Raw genomic sequence first — 9,678 nt, forward strand, 5'->3', positions numbered from 1 at the left:
GGCGCTCCGGTTGTGCCGCCCCTGCTGCGGCCGGCGGGACCGCCGCGCTCCGCCCGCCCCCGCTGCCCGGGAGAGAGGGCGGGAGGGGCCGGGAGCGGTAACCAGCGACCGAGGCCTGCGGGAGGGCCCGAGGCATCCCCGGCGGGAGCGGCCGGACGGAGCTGCGGGGCGGGGGCCGGCGGGACACGGACGGCGTGAACGGGGCGGGAGGCTGTTTTTTCTCCTCCGCAAAGTGCGGTTGGTGCCGCGGGAAGTCATTAGGGGCGGAGGGGAGCCCGCAGTGGCCGTCCCCGCTCTGGCGGGGGCTTTGGTCCCTGTCTGGAGGGCGACAGCAGAAATTGTCACGGAAAGAGCTCGACCTCAGCGCCCGGGGCTGTGGAAAGAGCATCAAGAGAGCAGGCTGTAAAGCGCCCGGGACTGCATTAACAATAGAAAAGCGTCCCGAAGAGTGACAATTGGAAACACAAACTTCCAGCCCAACAATTCAAAAAGCGCAGACTGAAAACTGCTGCTGAGAGAAACCACATATTCAAAGGGACTTTTGTCCAGCATTTCCAGGAAAAATTTACATCTCTGGCAGAATGAAGAGACGGGACAAATTCTGTATCAGAGGGAGGTACTTGCCCTCTAATGACTTGCCCCTAACCTTAGGGATAGCACATGTATCCCCTTAGGGACAGCACAAATATGTAAACAAAGAAACACAAATATACAAGACCACTGGGGGAGAGTTAATGGAAACAAATAAAACATGAGGCACCACAGCTGTTTTGCTGTAAAAATATTAACTGGATCGGGATGTGGACCGAAGGTCTGCCAGGGACAGCTGTGGGTAATTCTGACTTCGTGTACTTTCTGACCCCTCTGCTTCCAGGGCTGCTGAGGGCAGACTCAGGTTCCTCATTTGGGAATCGCTGATATGATTTATAGCTGTGGGAGCTCAGCTCCTCGTTTGGCTGAAGTGTTTGCTTAAGTGCTTCACCGTGCAGAGCTGCTTTCCTCAGCTGAAGCCTCGGGGCTTTCTGAGGCACCTCAAGAAAAGAGGGTCTGAATCTGGCAGGAGCTGGAAGAGGTAGTTGGCATAGCTCCCTCACAGTCCTTTGGAGCTGCCAGCCTAAAAGACTTCACCAATATTGCACCATTATGTAATTTTAAGTATTAGCCCCATGCTTTGGGGGTTATAGCTGAGGAATAAAACAGGGCAAGTGAGCAAGATTTCATTGTGGACAAAAGCACCAGCTTTCTTTTTTCAAGCTAAAGAAATGGTTATGGTGACTGCTGCGTTCATTTTCTTTTTATTGGGTTCTTTCCATTACTCTTAACTCCTGGCAGCAGCTTAGATAATCCCTCCCTGTCCTGGATGGTTTCTTCTTTCAGACATTTGCAGACAGTTATTCTTTTCACCCTTTCGTCATCACTTAGCTCATTTAATCTTTTCTCATAAGTCAGTCCCTCCCGTTACCTAATCATGGTGCTGCTTTTCCCTGAACTCCCTCTCAGCTGCTCGTTTATTTTACGGTGAGATGGTGGCCATTGTTAACGTTTCCTGTTATGGACTTTTGGGTTATTTTTGTTCAGAGTTGCTGCAGTACTTGGAGGATTGAGCTAAGCTTCCCCTGTGAAGAATAATTACAGGCGAGGTCACTGATACTGCAGTAGAAAACATGGTCCATGGATAATTATAGCTGATGGATTTGGGGATGGAGGCTTAGTGCTCTTCTGGTATGTGAGCTTCTGGTGGAAGACGACCTAAAAATTCATGTCGGATATTAAACACACACAGCTGGGGCTCTGGGTACCTTTGCTTCACTGGAAAGATTTTACTGCCTGCAGAAAGCTGTGTGATTTCTTTGTGAACTCTTGCATTTTTTTTTTCTTTAGGACCATCTAGGCAGTTGAAGCCAGAAGTAAGTTGGGGGTATTTATTTTACTAAAAGTGTTGTTTCTACCAAAATGATAGGTGACAGAAACAGGATTCAACCATCCGAATGACTGCCAGTTTTTGACATCCTTTGATTTCAGGTTGTCTCTTTGTTTTTCATTGACTCCAGAGGAACGTGGGACAGGTCACACAAGAAATGCCGTTACTGCATTTGCCTTTACTGCCGATTGTCCTATTCATAATCTCTCATTCATAATTTACAAACTCCAGAAGTGTTATTGCTGCTGCTGTGTGCTACCTTGCAGTATTTACGCTACAACAGAACCAAGTGCAGTGCTGGTTTGCACCTGAGCTAAAACTATCACAGACCAGTTTCCAAAACCAGCTGGGCACAGGGACAGGTCACACCATCAGTGCTTATGTAACAGTTATCCCCCATTCGTGTACCTGTGGGCTGATTCTTCAGTGTGATACAGGTTCAGGATGCCCAGTCCTGAAGTCCTTGCTCAGCACCAACATAGCATCTGCTGGGATACAGCCCCCCACCTTCTACTGATTCCTGCTCAGGGTTTTGGTTTGGGTTTTGTTTTTGGTTTGTTTTTTTTTTTTTTTTTTTTCCTTCTTTCCAATCCCTTGAGAATTTCAGGATGCACCCTGAAAAACTTCAAAGCCATCCCATGCCCAAAAGTCTGGGGTTCCAGAGCAGCCCTGAAGCTGGGGCTGAGGGGATGGCGCTGCGCAGAGCTTGACAGATCACATCTCCTCTCAGCTTCAGGAGAGATTGGGGCAAGAAAACAGTTTGAGTGCAGGAGCTTTGTCTATACTTGGAAACACACCCACAATGAAAATGCTTTTCATCAGTCATCTCTGTAACAACCGTTGAAAACAACATGATCTGCTAACACAGGAAAGCTGAATTGCTTTCAGACAAAGTACTGAAAAACTGCTTCTGTGATTTGGTTCCACTCAAATCCAAAATGCATGCACTAGTGATTCTTAGCTGCTTGAAGTTTATCTTTTCCCCTAGTTTGCTTTTCTCTAGTTTTAGATTTTAAGCCTTCTCCCCTCAGGTTAGTGTTTTTTAAATATGAATTTAAGTGCACCAGATGTTTAAATAATAGTAGCATACTGGAAATAGATTTTTAAAATAAATTGCATGGATGCTATGGGCTGAGTTTGGGCAAGAGAAGCAAAGCTTCAGAGCAAGTGAGGAATATGCTATAATTTCTTAAGCCTGCAGTGTTTTCTGTATACCTGCTTTAGTCAGAAGGAAAACACTGAAAGGATGTTTAATCTTGTGAGCTTTTTTGTTGTTCCTAAGTAAAGAGGAGCCACATTCATTACTGGTATTATTACAATGAAAACAGTACAATTACATAAGGGAAGATTTTGGCCCAAGTAGTTCTCTGTGGAGAAGCTATTGACAGCTGTCCCCACATACCTCGTATTGTTGAGAAAACAGAGAGCTAAAGGCCTGCCAATAGAAACAGGACTAACTCCCATTTTCTGACCTTTGGCTGAACCGGAGCACCCAGACTTGAACGATGCTACACTTCTGATCATCATTAGGTTTTCTTCAGTGACCTGTCTGAAAAATCTTCCAAAGTGGGGGAAGGAAGATGCTTGCTATGCTGGTACGGCTATTGCAGCTCTGAGCCACTGAGCTGTGCGCCTCACACGATACAGCATCTTACCTAATTTTAGATGTGATGCGATGCAGTGAGTGGGAGTAGCTCACATGAGGCAGGAGAGATGGAGCCCAGCAGCCAGAGCTCAGAGTGAGCACTTTATAATTATTAAATGCTACTTTCAAAATAACAGAGGCTTTTATTACTATCAATGCATCTTTATGAGTGTGGCTGAATAAACAAGTAGTAGCAAGGACAAACACTTCTGGGGGAGGATTTTAGGACAAGAGTCGATCACCACCTCAGGTGGTCGCTGAGGCTGCCCCAGGCCCTATCTCCCGGCCTTTCCCCCACTCTCTGCACCCTCTGATGTTCTCTCCTGAATTGCTGTAGTTGGTCTCACATGCAGACAGACTTTTCTGCTGTACGGGCACCATCTCTTACCGTCGTTCAAGCACTCATAGAGAGATAGCTTAATTCAGGTGTTTGGTTTTCTCTCATACTTGGTTTTCTCAACAGCCTTCTGTCTCTCGCACAAGCCAGACCATGATACTCGCAGAGCCAGTCTGCTCATAACCAAATTTATGCGCAGAATCTATAAATTAATACAAATCAGTGCTACCTTTAGGGAAGTATCGACTTGCTCCAGCAGTGACCTATCTTGACCGGTATCCTGGCTCTGAGGCTGTACTGGACTGAGTCACTGGTTACAGGGCACGTTCCCTCAGGCTGGCATCCTGCTAAGAGATAACAGACATGGTGATGGTCCACTTCACATCCTGCTTTGGGCTTGGATGTTTCAAGGAGGATTAAAGTCCCTGAAATGTTTTTCCCTACGTGCCCCCACCATGAAATTCCACCACTGAATTATCCACCTTTTGGTCCTCTGTCTTTAAACAGTTATTTGCAGATCTTTTACTGCTAGCAAACCCATGTTGATAAATCATAATTTAAAACCACAAACAGCACATTCTTAAAATATCCTTTTACACATCTAACTGATAACATAAATGTTTGAGAAACAGGTCCCTATATTTTTAATGGTATTTTGAAACAGTAGTATCAAAATAAACAAAATCAAATGTTTGTTAATCATCTGGAATTTTTAATTCCCTATTTTGCATGGGAACCTGAGTTATCAGACATATGGTATGCTTCTTAGCTGGGAAAGGGTCAGGATTAGAACAGATTCTCAAAATTAGAAAGCCCTAAAATATAGCAGCAGTCTTGGCTGGCTAAACTCAAAATAAACCATATTTTGTGTTAATTGCTGGAACAGATCAACAGTGGAAAAAAATACATCTAAATGATTCTCTGAAATACAGTGCCTGGCAGAAGAGAGGAAGTCTCAGGGGACTGGGGATGAGCTAGTCAATAATTTACCTGCAGAGGGGATTACCTGATACAGACATCACTGACAAGGAGCAAAATGTGAAATGTTGTTTGGGGGCTTCCATATAAGCTCAGTAGCTTTGAGAGTCACGGGATTCCTAATGCCGAAGAATTTGGTCAGATAAAAGTAATCATATTTTTGGATTTATAGTGCTAAGCATTGCTGAGCTATTGGGCAGTAAAAGCATGTTCTGGTTTAAGTTTTCATGCCCAGTTCATAGGCTGTACTGCTGCCATCCGTGGAGGTACGATAGAATGAGAATCTCCACATCATCGTTCCAGTTTGGTACCAGGGTGATTCTTTAAATCTCTAGTGTAATGGCAGAAGACAGCTCCCAACATTTCCCTGCGTCATTAGACTAGGCCCACGCAGAAGATGAATGGATACTCATTTTGCTCCTTATACGTGAGACAGATCCAGGCCAACACTACTTCCGACAGTGTAAGTCGGCATACATCCTGCCCTGTGCTTCATGCTTATTCATCAGCCGACAGTTGCGTACGTGGAATGCATCTGACCCCGCTGCAATTATGCCTCCTATGTTCAGACTTGCCCTCATTTCAACACACACAGTTAAAAGGGTTTTTTCCTCTGTTGTTTTTCAGTCATATATTTGAGCCTTGCACTTCACTAGGAATCAATTTGAATCCAACTATTGGAAAATAAACCACAAAAACACCAAAAAACATAGGGTTAGTTTACAATTTCAACTCTGGCTACTTCACACTACTGCAGCAAGGGAACAACCTAAAAGATAATGTACTCTACTGCTTCAGGACTCCTTTGGTACAAAGGCCATGGTTAGCACAGCCTCTGAAGTGGGTAACCTCACAGGAGAGCAAACAGCATTCAGGAAGAGTGTTCAGAATGGTCTTCTGTGGTGAGAGGGCATCAATAACAGCAATCTGCAGCCTACACTAATTGTCAGTCCAACTATTCAGGCATCATACACACAGCACGCACCTGACTCCCATTTTTACTTTCCCCTTTTCTAGGTTGTCAATGGTTGGCTCTCCACTGGGACTACACCCAATTCAGCTAGGTCAGTGACTCCACATTTAAAAGTCTCTTTGTTGTTACTTCTTACAAGTGCTTTTGTATCCTCCAAGCTCTGGCTGCGAGCCATTCACACAGATGAAAGATCATAGTCTGAGGGCTGCGTCCTTCCCTTTTCACAGCTGTAGGTGCTTCTGGTGGATGTGATTTGCAGAGCTGTCCAAGCAGTCCAGGCTACATTTCCAGAAGTTTCTACCTATAAGAACAATTTAGTATTTAGAATTAAGGCTGTGCATATTTGCTTATACATACCCACGTGCTTACATACCAAAACAAGCCAGCACGCAGTTGACATGAGAGATAAGGTTGTTTACTATAGCACAAACATAAGGTGATGAAACATCCACACAAGCTAGCTGTTGGTTAGACTGTGTATGGTATAATGACACTTTGCTCAGCTCTGGCTAAAGATTATATACTTCCACTTGAGACATTTAAGACTCAGACTATGCAGTAGACAACTTCCCCTTTAGACTGGCTAATAATAATCTAAGAGACTGAACTGTGCATTTTTCTGTGCCTGGCTTCATCTGCTGTATTGCGTTTTTACAGCACTGTATATGACAAACCTTCCAGGAATCTCAAACACAAATGGAAGTTCCACTGAATCACTTGAAGCAGCTGAGGAACACCATCAGTAAGGCCACACAACTGCGTGGAATGTGATGAATTTCCAGGAATAGGATTGTTTCCCGGAGATTATTGTGTAAAGTACAAGTATAAAGAGAGAACAAAGGTAATGCCGACAGTCTCTGCATCACTAGGCTATTTTAGTTTGTGAAAAGAAGAATGAAGAAAACAGACATGTTAGAAGACCTTTGCTAAGCTAACAGGAAGCCTATATGTCAAGAGCAAACCCTGAAACAAAGCAGTAGAAAATTATCTCAGCATAAAATGTAATCTCTCCATGATTTTATCCTATTAAACCAAATCCACTTTTAGCTTGAATGCCATGCTAACGGAGAGATTAAGAGCTCTATGTCCGTGCTTCCATCTAACAATAATAAAGGAATGATTAGGTAAAAGGCAGTAATTACACAGAAACAGGTGAACTCTGCATTTCTGAAAGGAGAGCAGTGCATTTCAGGATTCAAAAGCAACAGGAAACCTGTCCATTAAGAAATCAGTTCTGCTGAGTAGGACCTACTCTGAAGCAGTGGTTAAACAGAGCACTTTCAAAGAAAAGCACCTCACAACATGTGCAAAAGTTTGGTCTCGGGATATAATGAAAGCAATTCTCCCAGTAGAGCCTTCTGCTCTTTTCCTTCAGGCAAGCTCTGCTCCAACATGCTGGAGGAAACCTTAGTTTTAAATAAGTTGACTCTTAGAGGTGCAAAATCTAGTATGGTTTCAACCTGGGAAGTGTTTGTTTCTCAGCTTTGTCAAGCACAGCTCAGGTCCTGACACTGGCTACTGGTGAGTAAAGAATGCAACTTCTAATAAGAGATCAGGTGCCAGACCCAGGTGACACTGGCTACTGTTCAGTGTTTGCATACTTCCAATTTCACATGGTCTTTCCGTCATATACAAAGATGCTGGGATGGAACACAAAAACTAGGTATAGCATTTCATCAAGCAGGTTTTCAAATGCTCTCGTATTTCTGTTACAAGCAGAGAGAGCGAGCCAGGACTATGAAAACCCCACCTGCACGAGTCCAAGGATATGCAACTAGACACTGTCAGCTTATCAAGGTTTAAAGAACATGACATGATACTGTAGTTACTTTTCATGTCTACTTATTGCAAAGAACAGCCTGTGTCCATACACCTGAACTCCTTTATTGCCACCATCAGGGCTACAGCCAAGCTGCCAGCTGGAACCAGTTGCTGGCCTGTGCCGCCCAGAGCATTGCTGGGCAGGGTGCTGACCGGCCCAGAGCTGCACCATGGACTATACGGCAATTTGCTGTGTGAACAGAGAACATGCTAGTGCTTGGGCCTCTGTCCCAGGCCTGTTTAGCTTACCCATGCAGACGTTGTCTGCACAGCTGCAGAAATACTTGCAGACAGAGGGAGGGAAGGAGGGAGGAGAGGGCAGCAGAGCCATCTCCATCAGCAGTACCATCAGTCCATGCCAGCTCACGGCTACTCATGGAATTTCAGCTCAGCCCTGACAACAGTACCGTATGCCAGATAGATAGCCCTCCTCCAGGCCTGCACTGGGAAAACACACAGCAGTGCTAGTCTACCAAATGTGATACACCGGCTCTGCACAGAAAATAGGAACAGACCTTTTTTGTCCTGCACCTATATTTTGCCATTATGTCAACAGCATCAGAGTGGTGTGGTCTTTCATCTCCGCGCTGCAGTATGACTCCCCCACACAAAGCACTGCTGTGCAGAGATCCTGAGCTAGTCCAGATGAGCCGGGAGAGCTGCCTGGCACAGCCCATGGGCCTAGCTTCTAGCGCAGAAGCAGTCAAGCTTTGTTAGCAAAAAAAGGAGACAGAAATGTACAACAGTCCAGCCAGCATGGAGGGCAGCCTGCATTCCCTCTCCTGGCAGGTCTCTTGACAGCAAGTGAGAAGACAACTCCCACAGAGGAAAAGAAAAAAAAAAGAAAATTAAAAAAAAAAAAAAAGAGTTTGTAATTTAGGCTATATAGCAGCCTTTCTGGGGTCTTTGTTTCAGCTGGGGGTTTCTGTTCCATGAAAGGGATGTGTAATTACTCACCTCCATGAGGAGGGTGACTGTCCTCATGTGCCAGCTTCAGTGACATTTTTGGCTAGCTCCTCACAGAAAATTTGTTTCCTTTTATCTCAGTCTAACAAATAAACAAATAAAAACATATTACTGGCTGAAGTTCTATAAATTTGAGATGAACACTATGGTTTTATGAAAAAAAAAAAACAACCAGAAAGACAGGAAATTATGAGCAACTTTCCAACAGAAGCAACAGCTACAATGAAAATCTTGGCTAGTTAAAGCCTTGATAATTACACCCAGATCACCCAGGCAATCTTATGCTGTGCCTTTGGATAGTTCCATGTTCCCGTCCTCTCCCTCATCTTCAGTGTTCCTCTTAGATCTACCAGATAAAGTTATAAGCTGAAAGGAAATTTGGTATATAGAGGCACACACTTGAAAAACTCATGAACTGTGCTCTCCCTAAAAGTGTTGCTTTCTTCACCTCTTTCAAAGTTCGTTAAATGTAAAGCGGATGATTTAGCCCAGAGGACACTGCGTTCACAGTAAAAAAATATGGTTTCTGCAGATTTCTTAGGATGAAGACTATTTATATGATATTCCTACAGGAAATTAGGTAAGGAATAAACATTAAACTAATGATGCGATCTGTGTCATCCCTCTAAATAAATACCGAATGTGCTGGCTGATTTCAAACAAATTTAACAGAAGAATAGAAGTCTCAGATAAAATGAGTTCCTTAAAGCTGCATGAAACTAGGCAACTGGCTACCTAGGAGAAGATGATCCTGTAAGTGTTCCAGCCAAGAGAAAGTATGCAAGACTAAGTTAAACACCAGAAAATCTGTAAGAGGGAGGTTACTTTTAAATACCCCAACTATGAGGAAATCTTCAGGAACAGATCTGTAGGTCAGGCTTCATTCCTTCAGCTGCTTATGAAATGATGCAGTGTTAGGATCTTCCTCCCTGGTTTCAGTTTTCTTAACTTCCACCCAGTTATGGAACAGTTTGTCAGACACTTCAGAGAGACTGTATGCCTGTCCAAGCTAGAAACAGTAAAAAGCATCTCTAAGT

This window comes from Chlamydotis macqueenii, chromosome 8, assembly GCF_036417535.1.
Source record: "Chlamydotis macqueenii isolate bChlMac1 chromosome 8, bChlMac1.mat, whole genome shotgun sequence".
NCBI lineage: Eukaryota > Metazoa > Chordata > Aves > Otidiformes > Otididae > Chlamydotis > Chlamydotis macqueenii.